At 46.9% G+C, this 20,037-nt stretch overlaps 1 long non-coding RNA gene across 1 annotated transcript; it reads right to left on the reverse strand.

Moving 5' to 3' along the window:
• Positions 1-226: 226 nt before the first annotated feature.
• On the reverse strand, positions 227-9,656 carry LOC138846500 (uncharacterized). The gene is made up of 3 exons (XR_011384023.1): positions 8,653-9,656; positions 6,169-6,673; positions 227-2,229 (listed from the first exon to the last, which is right to left on the reverse strand). It is a non-coding gene; the product is annotated as an uncharacterized lncRNA (long non-coding RNA).
• Between the last annotated feature and the right edge of the window lie 10,381 nt (positions 9,657-20,037).

Genomic DNA, 20,037 nt, shown 5'->3' on the forward strand with positions numbered 1-20,037 from the left:
AAGATGGAGGACGGCCAAATAGTGACCCAAGCGTAGAAGCGCCCATCACATGCAGGCAATGGAGTGTGCCATCAGCATCGTCCGGGGAAGCGACCCGATGCTTTTTCCTTGCTCTGGGGACCTGGGCCTCTGCAGGAAACCTGCATTCCTTCCAACCACCCGGGAGCCACCGGGAGTAAGAAGGCGAAGTTTTCCCCTGTGAGCTCAGGCGTCAGAAGTCGTGCCTTCCCCAGCTCATGGAGCCGGCCCTGCTGGGGGGCTCCTGCCTCTTGTTGTTGTTGTTGTTGTTTTTGACAGGCAGAGTTAGATAGTGAGAGAGAGAGAGAGAAAGGTCTTCCTTCCGTTGGTTCACCCCCAAAGTGGCCGCTATGGCAGGCGCGCTGCGCTGATCCGAAGCCAGGAGCCAGGTGCTTCTCCTGGTCTCCCATGGGGTGCAGGGCCCAAGCACTTGAGCCATCCTCCACTGCACTCCTGGGCCACAGCAGAGAACTGGACTGGAAGAGGAGCAACCAGGACAGAATCCAGTGCCCCAACTGGTACTAGAACCCAGGGTGCCGGTGCCACAGGCGGAGGATTAGCCTAGTGAGCCGCGGCACCAGCCGGCTCCTGCCTCTTTAGGAGAGTGGTGCAGGGACTTTGGGATCCAGCCACAATGGGTTCAGAAAGTTTAGCCAAGGAAAAGTTCCTGAAGGCCATTGGCCTGGTTCTCCAACCCCACTGAAGACAGAGGAGAGGAAGGGAGGAAGGCTACAGATGTGCTGTCAAACAAAATCTCCACCCACTCCTGCCAGATGCGGGCTCTGTTAACAAAATTCCTCTGCCCTTGTACCAACCCCACGCCATATGCTGATCCTGAAATGATGGGATGAGACACTCAATCCTTATTTTTTTTTTCTTTTTGTTGTTCTGGCCATTTCTTTCCTGAAGTTCAGTATTTTTTTTTAAGAATTCCACTTTCAAGTGGAAATAGAGCCCATTTCAATTCTGGTCTTTTCGCTATAAGTCTTTACTCTGATCTTCAAAGTATCTTACTGTCAGGAGAAATTAAAACTCGGATGTGTTCTGATGGACAACCGAAGACCAGAGGAGAAAGCAGCTGTTTCCGTTTTCTCCAAGTCTACCACCCGCAGGACTGAGTCCTCCACCCCTATGGATATGGAGTCCCTCTCTTTTCCTTACAGATTCCTTGAGTCGCTGCCACAAATTCCCGTCTTCACCAGCGAGCTCAGCACGGCCTCTGCGGTCACTGTCACCAGTGCAGCCAGACTCTGCTGCACAGAGTCTGTGGACTCGGCCAAGTGTGATTTGGTAAGCCACATGGAAGCCAATCCCCACTCACAGGCACCCACCTTCGGGTCTCCACGGTGACCCCGTGTGAGCTTCCCCCATTCGCCAGGGCCAGGCCAGCCGGAGCAGACACCCCCTACCAAGGCCACGTCTCCACCACTCCACCTGGTTTTATGCTCAGCAGCCCCAGCCAATTTTTAAAATATATTTTAAAAGATTTACTCATTTGAAAGTCGAAGTTACACTAAGAAAGGGAGAGACAGAGCGAATGCGTGAGCTTCCATCCTCTGGTTCATTCCCCAGATGGCTGCAATGGCCCTAAGGCTGGGCCATACTGAGGCCAGGAGCCAAGAGCTTCTTCTAGGTCTCCCACATGGGTGGCAGGGGCCCAAGCTCCTGGGCCATCTTCTGTTGCTTTTCCCAAGTACATCAGCAGGGAGCTGGACGGGAAGTGGAGTAACGGGGACTCTGCCGTTGTCCATGTGGGATGCTGGCATCGTCGTCCCAGGAGGCAGCTTTATGCGCTACACCACAACAGCAGCCCCTTCGTATTCTTTAACTCCTTATCCTCTTTGGGCCTACACTAGTACGTTATTGTTTCAACAATAAGGAATGCAAGTGGCTTCTTGGTACCCCACTACCTTTCCCCAAACCTCTCCCTTCCATCCCAGAAAATCCTCGGAAGATGGCTTCTACTTCACCCTCAGGCATGAGCTCTCTGAAGGCGTCTGCTCTGAGCCTGGAACTTCTGACCTGGAACACGTGCGGCCTCCTCTCAGCTGGTCCTCAGAATAAATGCACAGGTCCCACGTCTGTTAGATACAGCGAGGCGTAATTGGTGGTGGCCATATCGGTCCTGTGGTTGTTTGCGGAGAAGCTACTCTTCCCCTCCCTCGTCCTTCTGCGTCTGCCTGCAAGACGATGAGCCCCTCATGCCAGCACCTGAAAGGGTAGGCATGTGTCAGATGGAATGTCAGGGGCTGTGGCCAGGCCCCTTATTGTAGATAAGCGAAAACCAGGAAGCTTAGGCTAAATTAAAAACAAAAATTAAAGAATGAAAACTCATCGTGGAAGAAAAGAGACAGAAAGTGAAGTCACTTGCCCCCAACCATTCAGCTTTTCCCACGAAAAGGTCATGCTGCTTAGGGCTCAGCCTAGTACTGCCGGATTTTAAAAGTGAACCAGGAGTTCGTGGGCTGTTCAAAGACGGGTGCATCCCGGCCACCGCACCGTTTTGTGACAAGAAGAAAGCAGGGGTTCCAGCCCCAGCCGCATCAGCCCCTAATGCATCTGCCCCAAGTCGCGGGCGACTTCCGCCCCAGCCAATTTTAAAACCTCCCTTTGAGCCAGGATCCACCCCTCGGCTGAAATCCTGGGGTCCTGATGGACAGCAACGGAGAGCTACTCCGCCCGGTGTCCTGTTTTCTGGCCCACCTGCCACGGATTCCACAGTCACCTTCACTCGAGTAGGCAGCCGCTCTTCAGACTGCGAAGTCAGGGTTGGCTTTGACTCTGATGAAACCATTGTGGATATGCCACACCCATTTCCCAGTAGGCTGGCTTCGCACCTCCCCCTAAGAGCTTTTCCAGCTCGTTCCCTTTGGGTAACCTGGCAGGCTCTGCACAGTGCCCATACCCAGTGACAGCTTAAATGGTTCTGCAATGACTCAAAGGCGAAACCATGAGCTGGAACAGAGGGGCTGACAAAGGCGATGGCGAGAAGCTGACAGAAAACGGAAGTAGGTGACTGAAACAGGACCAGAACCATCCTGGCCACTTGGTCTAAATAAACAGATTTGACTGGCTTTGCCAAAATACAGTAAATTTAGTTTTGTTTTTTTATTTGACAGATAGAGTTAGACAGTGAGAGAGAGAGAGACAGAGAGAAAGGTCTTCCTTTTTCCGTTGGTTCACCCCCAAAATGGCTGCTACGGCCGGCGCTACGCCGATCCAAAGCCAGGAGCCAGGTGCTTCCTCCCGGTCTCCCATGCAGGGGAAGGTGCCAAGCACTTGGGCCATCCTCCACTGCCTTCCTAGGCCACAGCAGAGAGCTGGACTGGAAGAGGAGCAACCAAGACTAGAACCCAGGACCCACATGGGATGCCGGTGCCGCAGGCGGAGGATTAACCAAGTGAGCCACGGCGCCTGCCCCAGTAAATTCAATTTCTAGTGAAACTCCAGATAACATGCAGAACACTGCTCAGGCACTCATTTATCCATTAGCCAACTTACTGAGTACCGAGGATGTGCTTGGGACAATTTTAAGTGCAGCATCGATTACAGAAAGGAAAACTTCCTGCCTTAATCGTGCCCACATCCTAGTTGGAGGGGAGAGCACAAGCAAGGAACGTAATCAAAAAGTAGATTACTTCATAGATCAGCAGTAACCAGTGCCGTAGAGAACAAAGCAACTCATGGGGAATTGAGTTTGGGGATGGGGAGAAGCATGGGTTTCAGGTTTCACACTGAATGGACAGGGCAAGCCTCACTAAGGTGAGATTTAAGTGAAGTCTAGAAGGCGGCAGTTGAGTGAGCCACAGAGTTAGTCAGTGGAAGGGCAATCCAGTCACGGCAAAGGCCTGAGGAGGGCCGCTTGGTGCCCTCAGGGAATGGTCCTTGAAGCCAACGGGGATGGAATGGAGTCGAGGAGAGGAGGGGGGCTCAGAGAGAGAACAGAGCAGAGGCTGTGCAGGCTTTGAAGGAAGCCAGGAGAAAGCTGCCCCTTCCTGAGAGACGGGGATGAGCGATGGGTAGCTGGGGGCGAGCCCTGAAGCGAGGAGAGCCATCAGGAGGCTGAGGCCATGGTCCAGAGGAGGGATCATGGCGGACTCGGTGAGAGTGATGGGGACCCTCTCTGGCTGCTACAGTTTGACTGTGTCCTCCAGATTTCATGCATTGGACACACAGCCCCCTAAGTCATGTGTTCATGGTGTCTGACAGGTGCGTCATGGAGAGGTGCATGGGCCATGAGATTCTGCCTTCTTGAACGTCTTAATTCGCTCGTGGACTGAGGGAGCCAGGGACTGAGAGAGCCGTGGGCTCTCCAGGGAGGGACTTTGCAATAACAGCAAACTCTCTCTCTGACTTGCTCCATCTCGCCGCATGATGCCTGCCACCATGACACAGGGAAAAGGTCAGTTGGTGAGCAGTCGCCAGTGCACACTCTGGGCCTGCCCAGCCTCCAGACCTGGGAGTCAGACCAACCTCTGTTCCTCATAAATGACCCAGTCTGTGGTGCCCAGCCAGAGCAACAGAATCCCTGAAGTGACCACAGTTACTAAGCACAGAATCGGGTGGATAAATAGTGTTCCTCGTCCTCAGTGAGAAAAAATTCAGGTGCATTTCCTGCCTCTCAGAGGTAGCCTGTGTTCAAGCCCCAGTTTGCACGGGGTCTTTACTGGTGCTCCTACCACCCCTGTCTCCCATACCACAGATGGCCCAAGTGCTTGGGCCCCAGCACTCACATTAGAGACCCATATGGAGTTCCAGGCTCCTGGCTTCAGCCAGACCCAGCCTTGGCCACTGGGCCATTTGGGGAGTGAATCAGCAGATGGAAGATTCTCTCTCTCTCTCTTTCTCTAACTCTGACTTTCAAATAAATAAATATTTTAAAAACAAATAGAATTAGATCACTCATCAATCCATCAGAGGACAAGGGCCCACTTGCTGGCTGCAGTCCAGGGTTGATTTCCCCCAATATGCTGCAGGATCACAGTTACTGGAACTCTTGCCCGTGGTGAATGAGATGAGCTACATATGTATGGGGGTAACAAAGGCTCTTGAACTTGAAAAATACATGAGCAATGGCAACTTTAAGGACTGTATAATTGGTTAGTTTTCTGTAACCTCCATAGAATACCTAAAGAAAACAAATGGTCAGACTTTAAAATAAATGAACTCTGAGAATGCTAGCAAAGCCAGAAAGCTCCCTTGTTTAAGGCATTCTCACCCTGCAGCAAGAGAGCAGGCTTCGCTGAAAACTAATGACGAGGTGCAGTTATAATGCAGTAGAGCTTCTGCACTCCTATTCTGCATTCAATTCACGGCCCTGGCAGGTCTGTCACACTGAAGTCAGCGCCTGATACGGAACGAGTTGCACCTTGAGATCTGGGATGTATTTCAGTGGATGCATTTGAAAATACTTGAGGGGCTGGCGCTGTGACGTAGCGGGTAAAGCTGCCAACCTGCTGTGCTGGCATCCCATATGGCCGCTGGTTCGAGTCCTGGCTGCTCCACTTCTGATCCAGCTCTCTGCTATGGCCTGGGAAAGCAGTAGAAGATGGCCCAAGTCCTTGGGCCCCTGCACCCATGTGGGAGACCCGGAAGAAGATCCTGGCTCCTGCTTTCAGATCGCCACAGCTCCGGCCATTGTGGCCAACTGGGGAGTGAACCAGTGGATGGAAGACCTCTCTCTCTCTCTCTCTCTCTCTGCCTCTCCTTCTCTATATAATTCTGACTTTCAAATAAATAAATAATTCTAAAAAAAGAAAAGAAAATATTTGCACTCCATGATACTGGGCTAACAGATGTGGTCACCACCTCCTTTTGGGAGGACAGGGGCCTCCCTTTATCTGGACACCATCTAGAAGCCTCACCTAAGACAGAGGCTTCCCAAGATACTGAGGGTTCTTTCTGAGGACAGCTCATGCCTGCCTTATGAAGCAGAGTGGGAGAGTGTGGAAAACGGGAAGAATGTGTAGGTGAAAGAGGAGAGGAGGGAGGGAGAGAGAGGGAGAGAGAGAGAGAAGTGGGAGGGAGGCAGGAAGGGCAGGAGGGGGCCGGGAAGAGAGGGGAATGCTAGCTGCCAAGCACTGAGCAGTATAATTGGCACCACCACTGCCGGACATCCGGGTACAACAACATGGGGACCTGGCTGCTTACCGTGGCCTGATCAGGCTGAGCATCTTCATTTCCCCTTAGAATTTCCCCGTCACTCTCTGCAAAGTGCTATAAAGGAGCACGGCCCAGGTGACCCAATCTTGCTGATGCCTTCATCTCTATTAGTTTGTGCAGAGATGTTTTCCTCGACAGGAAAAGGACCGAAGCTGCCTCTCCCTGCGTCACTTTATGTCACGGTGTCATTTATTCTCCAATTCAGTGAGGACAGATCCGTGCAGGAACCATCACCGGTGCCAAACTGAAGATAGAGCCAACGCAGGAGGGACCTGAGGTGCACCAGGAAGTCAGCTGGGAGATCATGAGTCATGTTTACACGTTCCCCAGATGTCCTGGGTGCTGGCATTACGCAGGTCTGTGAAGTTCCGCGGGTGAGAGTAATAGCACAGAGGACATTCCCGTTCCCCTCAGCACCTGTGAGTTTACCTTCAGCTTCAGATGAACACAGTATCTTATACACAACAGGCTCCTCCCTCCAGTGGCTGGATCTCTGAAAAAAGACTAAAATCCATTCAAATGCAATAATAAAAAAAAATGTAGTGTCATCATTCAAACAGAAAAGGACGCATATTAAAAATACAAGGCGGGGCCGGCACTGTGGTGCAGTGGGCTAAGCCGCAGCCTGCAGGGCCAGCATCCCATATGGGTGCCAGTTCTAGACCTAGCTGCTCCACTTCTGATCCAGCTCCCTACTGATGTGCCTGGGAAAACTCCAGAAGATGGCCCAAGTCCTTGGGCCCCGCACCCATGCAGGAGACGTGGAAGAAGATCCTGGCTCCTGGCTTCGGATCAGTTTAGCTCCAGTTGTTGTGGCCATTTGAGGAGTGAACAAGCGGATGGAAGATCTCTCTCTCTCTCTCTTTCTCTCTCTCTTTCTCTCTGCCTCTCTGTAACTCTTTCAAATAAGTAAATCTTTTTTTTTTTAAATATTCCTTCTTGCATGAAGAAGTCTATATTAAATCCTTCAACTGATTGGATATGGTCCACCCCAAATCATAAAGGCTAATGTGCTTTACTCAAAGACCATTGATTTCAACGTTAATCTTATCCGAAAAATGCCTTTGCAGAAGCAGCCAAAATATTATCTGGCCAATTACAAAATCAACATGAAGGGAGCAGGCAGCAACCCCTCTCCCTGTAGTTTCCAGGTTAACGGAGTTCAGAGGGAGATGAGCAGTCTACACGTGCACAGCCGCTGTACCTGGGAAAGCCTGCAGAACACAGTGGATGGACACGCGTGCAGAGCTGGGAATCAATTCCAAGGCCGAAGCCTGCTGCTACCATCAAGCAGAATCCTATTCCGTCCCCAAATGTTATTGAGCTGACAACAGGAGACAGTGTGATGTGGGCTTAATAAAAGCTGGGTTGGAAGGCAAAGTGAATCTTACATTTGCCTGAATTCGGCTTTACTGCTACATAAACAAAAAGAACTACGCCGTAAAAGCTCCAGGCAATTCAGAGAAATGTTACTGGAAAAGTAATCAAGAAGAGTAAAAATCCTGTAATGCATGGTAGGACAGAAAGATACATGTCTTTTAAATTTAGGTAATAGTTGTTTAATTAGCCTGATTGTATTTATTTTCTTTTTCAAAGAAAATCTTTTTTTTAATATTTTTCATTTATTCATTTGAGAGGTAGAGTTACAGAGAGAGGGAGAGACAGAGAAAGGGCTTCCATCTGCTGGTTCACTCCCCAGATGGCCGCAATGGCTGGAGCTGAACTGATCCAAAGCCAGGAGCCAGGAGCTTCTTCCGGGTCTCCCACATGGGTGCAGGGGCCCAAGGAGTTGGGCCATCTTCTACTGCTTTCCCAGGCCATAGCAGAGAGCTGGATCAGAAGTGGAGCAGCCAGGATTCAAACAGGTGTCCATATGAGATGCCAGCGCCAGCCCCTCAAGAAAAATCTTAAGACTACACAACACTATAGCCTATAATTGTATTTTTATTTTTTAAAGATTTATTTATTTACTTGAAAGTCAGAATTATACAGAGAGCAAAGGAGAGGCAGAGAGAGAGAGAGAGAAAGGTCTTCCATCCGCTGGTTCACTCCCCAGTTGGCCACAATGGCCGGATCCACGCTGATCTGAAGCCAGGAGCCAGGAGCTTCTTCCAGGTCTCCCACGTGGGTGCAGGGGCCCAAGGACTTGGGCCATCTTCCTCTGCTTTCCCTAGCAGTGAGCTGGATTGGAAGTGGAGCAGCCGGGACTAGAACCGGCGTCCATATGGGATGCCGGCACTTCAGGCTAGGGCGTTAACCCGCTACGCCACAGCGTCGGCCCCTAGCCTATAATTTTAATATCTAATAAAAATTAAATCGCTTTATCAGAGGGCGGCTACATTTCCCTCACATGTTTAGTCTATTATTAGCAATACCAGGTTACTTTACGCCTATTAATATTTTATTGAATAATATAAGTTATTTTGAATAGCTACCATATTTTCACGTTAACGTCAGGACACATTTTAGTACCTATTACAGGATTTTTCGTTATCTCCCAGCTCCGGGTTCCACGGCCAGCGCTACCGGCGCTCCTGCGCCTGCGCACTCCCAGTCCCCGGGGCGCCGGGTGGGCAGTCCTTGCGCGGCCGTTTTACGCCTCTGGACTACATTTCCCAAAGGCCACTGAGGCCAGGCCAATTTAGCTTGGACTACATTTCCCAGAGGCCACCGGGGACAACTAGGACCCCGGATCCCACTGCCAGTTTTTCGTTACTATAGCCGGGCAGCGAACTTAGGCTAAGGCAGTGCTTGTTCTCTGGGGAAGGGCTTTGCGGACTCCGACCAACCCCACGGGGTAACCAGGGCTTGAGTGAAGAAGACAACAATAATGGGAGGAACTGGGGGACCTCTGCGGACGTGGGCCGGCGCGGGACCCGGACCCCAACAGGCGGCGAGCGCGAGGGCAGGGAGGCTCCGTGGGCTCTGGCGGGGTCTCAGGCGCGGGGGTCGTTGCGTGCGCTCGTGCGCGTGCCCGCGAGGACTGGGTGCCCCTGCGTCCGTTAGCTGTGGAGGTGCCGCCGTGACCTAGGCCTCGGCTCGGCTTCCAGCCGCCGCGCGGGTCCGCACCGGGCAGTGGGCCCGCGCCGGGGCGGTTACCAAGCCCTCGAGTGATGTTCTCCCGCAGGAGACGCAGAACTACGATTGCACGAGTTCTCTGTCGTGTGTGTGTGTGTTTATCCAGTCACTCCTGTATTTGAGAGAGCGAGGGAGACAGACAGGTCCCCCTTCCGCGGGCGCGCTCCCCAGATGCCCTCAACGGCCAGGTGTGGGCCAGGCCGGAGCCTGGAGCCCGCGCTGCCTCCCAGGGGTGCGCCAGCAGGGAGCCGGTCTGGGTGGCCTCGGGCTGCGGGATGCGGTGTCCCGGCACCGTGCTGACCGCTGCTGACCTTTCTGAGCCAGAGGGGTCTTCAGGGGACCTCCCCCGCGGAGACTGCGCCTCCTGCCAGGCTGGGAGCTTGGGGAAGCAGAGCCCGGCTCCCTTTCTCTCCCGTTGGTTCTGGATGTGAGGCTGTGCTGGGAATGGCCGTGCGCACGATCAGAGCTCAAGACCATGCAGCTGGCTAGGTCAGGGACGCTCACGTGATGGACTGGTGGGCGGGGAATAGGGTTAGTCCTGAGAAGGGGTACCCGTGTGAGCCCGAGATGTGCAGTTACGGGCAGTGGTAGTCAAGAAGTGTTTAAGTTCTTTAGGAATCCCATCTAAATATGAGATTTTCTAAGATATTTTGCAAGGTTCTTGTGGGCAATATTTTGGTTATTTAGTGAAGGAGAACAGGGGTTTGGCAAGTTTGTGAGCATCTTTTCCGTAGGCAAGATTCCGTCCACTTTGCATTCATTCTCTTAGTCTATAACCACCACTTAGCCAGAGTTATGTCTTCCAGAGAAGACTCTTGTTAGTGAATGAGCCTAATTATATTGATAAAGTACAATTAATGGATGTGCATATGAAATTTCTGAAGGCAGAGTTAATACAGACTTGTGAAAAAAATGAGTAACCTGAAGATAGAATAGTTATTTAGGGATGCATTCTCTACCTCTTTCTTGCTAGCTTGTGACTAGGGTTCTGTTTTGTGTCTAGAATAGATTCACGCTAACCACTTATGTTAGGAAGCAAAAGACTCTTAATTCTTAGTTTAAAAAGGAGGCTGTGGACTTCATACCATGCGCATGCGTGCTCCAGGAAGAGAAGAGCACGCCCTGAGCCTCCTGTAGTCTGAAAAAGACCCTCGAGGCTGGCGTGGCTCAGCAGGCTAGGCCACCACTTGCGATGCTGACGTCCTGTGTTGGAGTACCTGCTGCACCTGCAAAAGTAGCAGAAGATGGTCCGAGTGCTTGGGCCCCTGCCATCTGTATGGGAGACCCGGATGGATGGAATTCCTGGTTCCTGGCTTTGGTCTGGCTCAGACCTGGCTGTTGCCACCATTTGAAGAGTGAACCAATAGGTGGAAGATCTCTTTCTCTCTCTGCCTCTCCCTCTCCCTCTCTCTCTCCTTCTGACATTCTGCCTTTCAAATAAATAAATCATTGAAAAATTTTATTATCTCTTAAGGATTATAGCAGTGTTATGTAAAAGCTGTTAGTGCAGGTAAAAGGACTTCCAAAGACCTGTCGTACAAATTACTTTCCCAGTGACAAGCTTTGATATTTCCAGCCATCATATCAGAGTGGGGCCTCTTTAGTGTGGGAGAAATTCAAGTGTCAATTCAAGTGTCAGTCTTTTCTGCTTTTTTTTAAGAATGATTTTTTAAAAAATTATTTATTTGAAAGGCAGAGTTAGAGAGAGGCAGAGAGAGAGAAAAAAAAAGGTCTTCCATCCACTGGTTCACTCCCCAAATGGCTGCAATGGCTGGAGCGGAGCCGATCCAAAGCCAGGAGCTTCTTTGGGGTCTCTGTGGGTGCAGGGGCCCAAGTACAGGGCCATCTTCCACTGCTTTCCCAGGCCATCGCAGAGAGCTGGATCGGAAGTGGAGCAGCTGGGACTCAAACTGGCACCTTATACAAGATGCTGGCACTGCAGGAGGCGACTTTACCCACTACACCACAGTGTCAGCCCTGTAGAACGATATTCTTAAGGCTGCTTTCTAAATTTTGTGCTTAAAATTATAATAAAGCATGCCAGAGAGATGTGTCCACAAAGAATAGAAGCAACGTTCTTCTTTTGTAAAAATGAAATAAAGGGCATGTAATGTTCTTCATATAATAACTTCAATAATAACAGCTAACTCATGTTATACAATTCTTCTATTAAGTGTTTTCTGTGGGTTTTCTTACTCTTCAAGAGAACCATATGTAGTGACTGGTGTTCTTAACCCTGTATTAGTGATGAGAAAATTGAGCCTGAGCGAGTTCTTCTATTTTCTCCACTTGTCCTGTCTTGGCTGACCTCACCCTCTCCTGGCACCATGAAAAAAGTTCTGGCTTGGGTGATATGAACTGTTTTTCAACATCCAGAGTGTGAGGGTGGAACGAGGAGAATCTGTCAAGGAGAGCCATGGAGCCCAGTGTCAGACGTAGATCAGCCTCCTCCAGGGGGGCCTGGCTGGAACACTGTAGGCGTTTGTGATTCTGCCTCCAGGAAGAGGTCTGCCCTGCGTGCAGCTGTGAGCAGCTGGGTTCCGTGGGCTTCGACCCCCCCGCCCCCACTCTTCCCAGATTTTGTCTGCAGGTGGTCGTAGCCTGTAAGGAGGCTGACAGGGAGGGACGAGAAGGTTTATTGGCTTCCGTCATCTGTGGACATCGAAGTCTCCTTTTCTTCCAGCTTGGGTTTCCCAGAGTCTGATAGAACTCCAACAGAGACGGATTGGTTCTCACGTTCCTAAAGGCGTGGCTCACATAAGTCGGTGTTTCTCCTTGAAATGCTGGGATTTTTAGGTTACATAACTATTTTTCATGAATTAGCCTGAAGTGTTCTACCTAAGACGGCACCATCTAATCACCTACCTCTTGAATTCCTCCTGTTTGGAGGAATGATGCCAAGTACCTGTTTCCTCCTTATGAGACTGTTTTTTTTTCTAACTGGCGTTCATGCATTCATTGAGTAAATTAAGGAGCAGGTACGATGTGGGATTTCTTGCCGGGGGGGCTACCATAGGGCAGTGAAGGAGTGAAATGTCCTAGAAAATTGTTTAAGCTCCCCGGGCAGTCTGTGGCTGGGGAGTTAGAGCCATGGGCTTCACTTGATGGCTTCATTGGACCACACGTCAGAAGATTTGGAATTCCCCAGGGACCTGATAAGATGACTGATCACCTTGTTAATAAGATGAGATCTCATGTCAAAGTGCCAGTTTGCGTTCCAGCTGTTCTGCTTCTGATCTAGCTCCCTGCTGATGTGCCTGGGAAAGCAGTGGATCATAGTCCAAGTTTTTGGGCCCTGCCCCCTGCATGGGAGACCCTGCATGGAGTTCCAAGTTCCAGGCTTTGGCCATTGTAGCCATTTGGGGAGTGAATCAGGGAATGAATGCTTTCTCTCTTTCCTCTCTCTATTACTGTGCCTTTCAAATAAATAAATAATCTTAAAAAAAAAAAAAGCAGGGGCACCAGTTTGAGTCCCCACTAATCCATGTCCGATCCAGCTCTCTGCTATGGCCTGGGAAAGCAGTAGAAGATGGCCAAAGTCCTTGGGCCCCTGCACCCATGTGAAAGACCTGGCTCCTGGCTTCGGATTGGCGCAGCTCCAGCTGTTTCAGCCAACTGGGGAGTGAACCAGCGGATGGAAGACCTCTCTCTCTCTGCCTCTCCTCTCTCTGTGTAACTCTGACTTTCATATAAATAAATAAATAAATCTTTTTTAAAAAAAGCAGGAAGAAGTGTTGAGAAAGGGATACCAAATAACAATGGAAAGTATTTTCTTAGATTGACAGAATTAGACCAAGCTGAGACATTTGGTTCAGTGTATATTTACAAAGATGAAATAATTCGCCAACTCGTACTCCCATTCTTAAGATGACTTTTAGGCCAGTTATGGAACTCCATCAGATTCCCAGCTCGGTGGCAGAGACCCAACGACTTGGGCCATCACCTGCTGCCTCCCACAGTGTACATTAGCAAGAAGCTAGAATTGGAAGTGGAGCTGGTACTAGAACTCAGGTGTTCTGATACAGGGTGTAGACATTGCAAAGTGGTGTCTTACCGCTTCGCCAAATATCCATCCCAATTTTTTTACCCACTTTGTTGAGCTATGACTGACATACAAAAAGCTGTACATATTTAATTAATATAATTTGAAGAGTTTAGGAACCCATGAATCTGATATTTTCCTTCCTTTTTGGCACAAGATATCTGAACTTTACCTGTACCTTCTCTGTCTCACTCTAGACATTGTTTCAAGGATTCCCTCATTCATATTAGTGGATTGACAATGATTGCCCTTTAGTATCCTGATTTAACTTATTTTTGTCCAATGATTTTGTTTGTTGCTTGTTATCAGCCAATTCCTTCTGTATATCAATGGGTTATAGTTTTGTGCTGATTGACATGGGTTGGGCCCACTCTTGAAGAATGTATTAATGTGTACTGCTTGTAACAAACTATGCTTGTAATAAACTATCATAGACTTAGTAGCTTAAAACCACCCTCAATTGTAGTTCTATAGAGTAGAAGTCCAGTGCAGCATAGCCAAGTCAAGATATCAACTACAGCTGGCATTGTGGCGTACATGTTGAGCTGCTGCTTGTTATACAAGCATCCCATATTGGAGCTTAAAGTCTCAGCTGCTCACTTCTGATTCAATTCCATTAATGTGCATAGGAAGGCAGCAGAGAGTGGCCCAATTGCTTGGGACCCTGCTACCCATGTGGGAAACCCAGCTGGAGTCACTGGCTCCTGTCTTTGGCCTGGCCCAGACCTGGCTGTAGCAGCCATTTAGGGAGTGAACCAGTGGATAGAAGATCTGTGTTCCTCCCCTTCTGCCTGTCACTCTGCCTTTCAAATAAGTTAATTAAGTAAATATGTGGAGAAAAAACTGATATCAACCATAGCTGCTGTTCTTTGGGGCTCAGGGTCCTCTTCCGAGCTCACCAGTTACTGGCAGAATTTATCTCTGTCTGGCAGGAGCCATCCTTCTCACGCTGTGACTATCCTGACTTCCCTTCTGCTAAATCTCTCTGACTTCTTGCACCCCCAGCAAGGAAAAAGCTCTGCTTTGAGGGCCCATCTGGAGTAATCCAGTCCCTATCATAAATCAACTGATAAGTATTTCTTTGCCATGTGATACAACATATTCACTGGCTTAGCAAGTGGGCAAAGGGCATGAGAGCCAAAATAATGTCTAGTACAGGGAGTTTGGGAGAAATAAATGAAGAATATATTGCTATTTATATACTGAAAGCCAGTGGGAAAGCAAAGAAATGAAGTAATAGGAACAGAAAATAAATGAATGTTCTTAGACAAAGCCAGCAGCTTACAACATTCTTGGTGCAATGACCTTTTACCTTAAACATGTATAGGGTGAGAAAGATCTGGTCTGCAAAGAACCCATGCCAAAGGCTTTCTGGGAAATGACACCACCTACACAAAAGATGAGAAAGCTTGTGATACATTCTAGGTGCTGAAAGGGGAAGTGATGTGAATAGGAACCAAGAGAGATGTGGCTTGGCATGAGGCCTGATAGGTAAGCAAGGACCACATTATTTATGAAAAGTTAGATGGATTTTAATTTAAATGCAAAGAGAAATCTGGAGGAGGGGATGGAGGGATGAAATACAGGTTACACAAGTAAAAATTTCATCTGTGTCAGAAGCATTTGTTACAGATGTTAAAAATTTGATGCACAGGTAGACCTGTAGACTAATGGAACAGAATAGAAACCCCAGACATGAATCCACATATCTGTATCTACAACAAACTCATCTTTGGCAAACTAGCTAAAATCATTTCCTGTATAAATGATAGTCTCTTCAATAAGAGGTGTTGGGAAAACTGGATTTCCACCCGCAGAAGTTTGAAACAAGATCCCTACCTTAAACCACATACAAAATTCAACTCAATGGATCCAGGATCTAAACTTAAGACCTGAAACCATTAAATTACTAGAGGAAGACGTAGGTGAACTGCTCTAAGACATTGGCCTAGGCAAAGACTTCTTGGATAAGACTCCAGAAACACAGGCCGTGAAAACAAAAATTGACAAATGGGATTGCATCAGGCTAAAAAGCTTCTGCACAGCAAAGGAAACAAATGACAAAGTGAAGAGGCAACTGACAGAATGGGAGAAAATATTTGCAAACTATGCATTCAATAAAGGATTAAAAACATACAGATGACATAAGGAGCTCAAGAAGCTCAACAACAAAACAACCTGCTAAGAAATGGGCAAAGGATATGAGCAGGCATTTTTCAAAGGATAAAATGCAGATAGCAACAGACAAGTGACAAAATGCTCAGGATCTCTAGCCATCTAGGAAATGCAAATCAAAACCACAATGAAGTTTCACCTCACCCCAGTTAGAATGTCTTACATAGAGAAATTAACAAACAATAAGTGATGGTGAGGATGTAGAGAAAAAGGTACCCTAATACGTTGATGGGAATGCCAGTTAGTGCAACCATAATGAAAAACGGTATAGAGATTCCTCATAAAATAAAAATAAATCTTCCATATGACCCAGCTATTTCACTCTTTGGAATATATCCAAAAGAAATGAAATCAGCATATGAAAGAATTCCCTGCACTCTTGTGTTAATAGCAGTTCAACTCACAGTAGCTAACATTTGGAATCAACCTAGATGTCCATCAGCTGATGGGCAGACATATCCACCCATACACACACACACATATACCTATATACCAAAAGTATATATCCATGATGAAATATTACTTAGTATTAAAAAATGAAATATATCTACAACAGAATGAATACAACTGGAAATCAGTGTGCTCAGTGAAATAAGCCAAACCCAAAAGATAAATATCAGATTTTTTTCTTATTTGTGATAGTTAATATAACAGTATAAAAATTATGTGGATGTCATATAATTTGGCAATAAGTTATAAATATTGTTTCACTTAATCATACCATGTGAATGACAATATACTCTTCTTTCCCACATTAAAAGAATTAAAAGCACTCTTAGGGGTGCTAGTAATGTTTTGTTCTTGGGTGTTGGCTAGGAGTGTGATCAGAGAACAAAGAACTCATCTGTAAACTTACATGCATTTCTTGGTATGTTTATTATATTTCAGTAAAATGCTTTTTTAAAAAAATAGATGCACAGGAACATTCATTCACTGTGTATTCTGGTTCAGGGGGTCTGGAGGGTGCTTGAATGTCAATGTTTTAATTAGCTCTTCAAATAAAGTGACACCTGTTTCACTAATAACCAGCCTTAGTTCATATAAACTCTCATTAATCGCTTCATTCCTCCTTTTTTGACTATCACAACAATATTTTAGTATTATGGTATTTTGTCTTTTTTCTTCCACAGGAATTTATTTTTTCTACATAGGAAAACAAAAAAAATTTTTTAATTTGCTTTCACATTTGCAATTGAAATGTGAGATAACCAATTATGACGAAATGTCCACTTATAAAAATTGTACATCTTTTGCTCTACAACAGAGTATTCTTAACAGAGAGAGACCATTTGGATACAGGGATGTGGGAAGACTTTTTGTCAAGGCTCAGCATTTGTTCAACATGGCAGAACACATACCCAGGAAAAACAGGAAGAATGTGGGAGGGACTTTAGTAGTGAACATCAATATGTTATACATCAGAAGTTGTATCTGGGTGAGAAACCATGTAAATGGAAGGCATGTGGGAAGGGCTTTAGTGCTTCTTCATATCTTGTTCAACATCAGAGAACTCACACTGTTAAGAAAAGTATGAATGTAAAGAATGTGGGAAGGCCTCTAGTCAAGGCTCAGCCTGTGTTAAACATGGGAGAAGGCATGCTGGTGAGTAACCACATGAACATAAGGGATGTTGGAAGGCCTTTCTCAGCAGCCATCAACGTATTGTACATCAAGAGTACTCATACTGGTAAGAAGCCACCTGTGTGTAGAAAATGTGGAAAAGCTTTGTAGTAGCTCATACTTTGTTCAACACCAAAGGATCCATATTGGTGAGAAACCCTATGAAGGTAAGGAATGTGGGAAAGCTCTTACAGCCTATGGGAGACTTATTCAGCATCAGAATACTCACACTAGTGAAAGCAGTTTGGGTGTAAGGAATGCTCAAAGGCCTTTAGTACCTTTTAATATGGTGTTCAACATGAGAGAATTCACTCTGGTGAGAAGCCCTATGAGTGTGAGGGATGTGGAAAGGCCTTTTCTGTGTCTGGACAACTTACTTACCAAAGTATCCATACTGGTGAGAAGCCATGTGAAGAGAATGTGGAAAAGCTTTTTGTAGTAGCTCATACCCTGTTCAACACCAAAGGATCCATAATGGTGAGAAACCCTATGAATGTGAGGAATGTGGGAAAGCCATTAGCTGTTCTCCATAGCTTGTTCAACACAAAAGACTTCGTACTGGCGAGAAACCTATGAGGGTACGGAATGTGGCAAGGCCTTCAGCACTGGTGCATAGCTTGTTCAGCATCTGAGAATTCACACTGGAGAGAAACCATATGCAGGTGAGGAATGTGGAAAGACTTTCAGTCGTGGGAATGTGGAGTCTTTCACGTGGGGCTCATTGTTCAGCATCTGAGAACTCATGTTGGCAAGAAAAACTCAAAATGCAAAGATTGTTGGTAGATTTCCAGAAGATATTTTCATTTTTCTGATACAGATGCCCCTTGACTTGCAGTGGGATTCTGTCAGTATAAACCCATCTTGTGTTGAAAATGTCAGACATTGAAAATGCACTTAATACAACACACATAACCTGCTGAATATCATAACTTAGCCTAGTCTGTCTGAAGCATATTCAGAATATTTATAGTAGGCTACACCCGGGAAAAGTTATCTAACACAAAGTCCATTTTATAATAAAATATTGAATATCTCATGTAACTTACTGAAAAGATTAAAGTTTACAGTGCGGTTTCTACTGAATACATATCAGTTCACACAATCATAAAGCCAAAGAATCAACACTCAAACCATTGTAAGTCAGGGCCTGTCTGAATTAGAGAATTTATAATGTAATTCAGAAAAAAAGGCTTCATTTGTCATTCTTGTGTTTAAAGTATTAGAATAATCATACCAGTGGACTTTTTGGGAAAGATAATAAACATAATTTAATGTTCTCAAGGTTGAAAGCATGAAATTTTATACTTAGATATAACAGGGGACCAGTATAGTTAACAAACAGGAGAGCCAGTGTGCTTACCACTATGGGGTATTGTTTTCTTTCTTTCTTTCTTTCTTTCTTTCTTTTTTTTTTTTTTTTTTGGACAGGCAGAATGGACAGTGAGAGAGAGAGAGAGACAGAGAGAAAGGTCTTCCTTTGCCGTTGGTTCACCCTCCAATGGCCACCATGGCCGGCGCGCTGCGGCCAGCACACCGTGCTGATCCAATGGCAGGAGCCAGGTGCTTATCCTGGTCTTCCATGGGGTGCAGGGCCCAAGCACTTGGGCCATCCTCCACTGCACTCCCTGGCCAGAGCAGAGAGCTGGCCTGGAAGAGGGGCAACCGGGACAGAATCTGGCGCCCTGACTGGGACTAGAACCTGGTGTGCCAGCGCCACAAGGCGGAGAATTAGCCTAGTGAGCCGCAGCGCCGGTCGGGGTATTGTTTTCAAAATGATGATTAATAGAACTTGCATTCTTTGCTCAGTAATCTTAGTTTCATTATTTTTTTCTACCTGTTAGCGAAACTTTGATCGAAAAAACCCACAGACGTAGTTAGTCTAGCAATGCCTCCATTCGTCCAGTTTAGAATTGTAGGTGAATCTTTCTGATAAAATTTTGTAGAAGGAAAGGAACAGGAGAAGATATTCATGTGGAAATTACCTCTTAAACTGAATCAAGTTTTTGGAAGATACTCACTTTTAATGTGTGCGAAAATGTCAACAGCCTGTGATCTACACTGTCCGAAGTTAAAAAGAAATTGGAAGTCAGTAATACAGTAGCAAAGCCAACTACTCCTTTAAACATCCCTTTCTTGACTTTTTTGCTATGAACATTTCAACAGAGGAAAGTGGAAAGGAGAGCAAAATTGCCACCGTCTTTGATAACATTTTACCTGATTCATTTTTTATTTCTGTTGCTTTATGAAGAGAGGTGTCGCCCTCTGTTCTTGAAAGGACACCAGTCTCCTTGTGGGGATTCTACCCTCACGACTTCATCTAAACCTAATTATCCCCCAAATGTCTCTCCTTCAAATGGCATCACGTTGAGGATTGGGGCTTCAGCATATGCATCTGGAGGAGACATACTCAGTCTGTAACGTTCTTCCTTCAATAGCATTCTTCCCAAAATTAGCCAAGACTTTCTGGAGAAATGACTACTTCCAGGAATGGACAGAGGTGATTACAGGTGATTGTGGAACAGCTTGGGACAGAGAGCAATGATTCTTTAAAAAAATTAGGATTTTTTCAAAGACACAAAATAGCCAGAGATTCCCATGGGCATGGGTTGTGATGGTCTGAGTATGAAATGCAGGGTCTTAGTCCACCCGTACAAGGATGGACTGGGTCCGAGGAAAAGTAAGTGCGCCGCTCGCCCGTTCCCCAGCCTCCTGATCCCAGAGACAATCAGACGCAGCGGGGAGTCAAGTCTAGCAACAGGTAACAGAGCCTTTTAAAGCACAAAACTGCAGAGTCATTGGGGCAGGGCTAAGGACCAACCAGTCACTTAAACGGTCATTTTACGGGGCGATTTCTATAGGACTAGCCATATGTCTATACACTTGTTACTAGTTTTGTTACCTCCCCTGATGTTGTATGGCCAATTAGCTTTGGTGGTAAACAA

The sequence above is a fragment of the Oryctolagus cuniculus genome, chromosome 18 (genome assembly GCF_964237555.1).
Source record: "Oryctolagus cuniculus chromosome 18, mOryCun1.1, whole genome shotgun sequence".
NCBI classification, from domain to species: Eukaryota; Metazoa; Chordata; class Mammalia; order Lagomorpha; family Leporidae; genus Oryctolagus; species Oryctolagus cuniculus.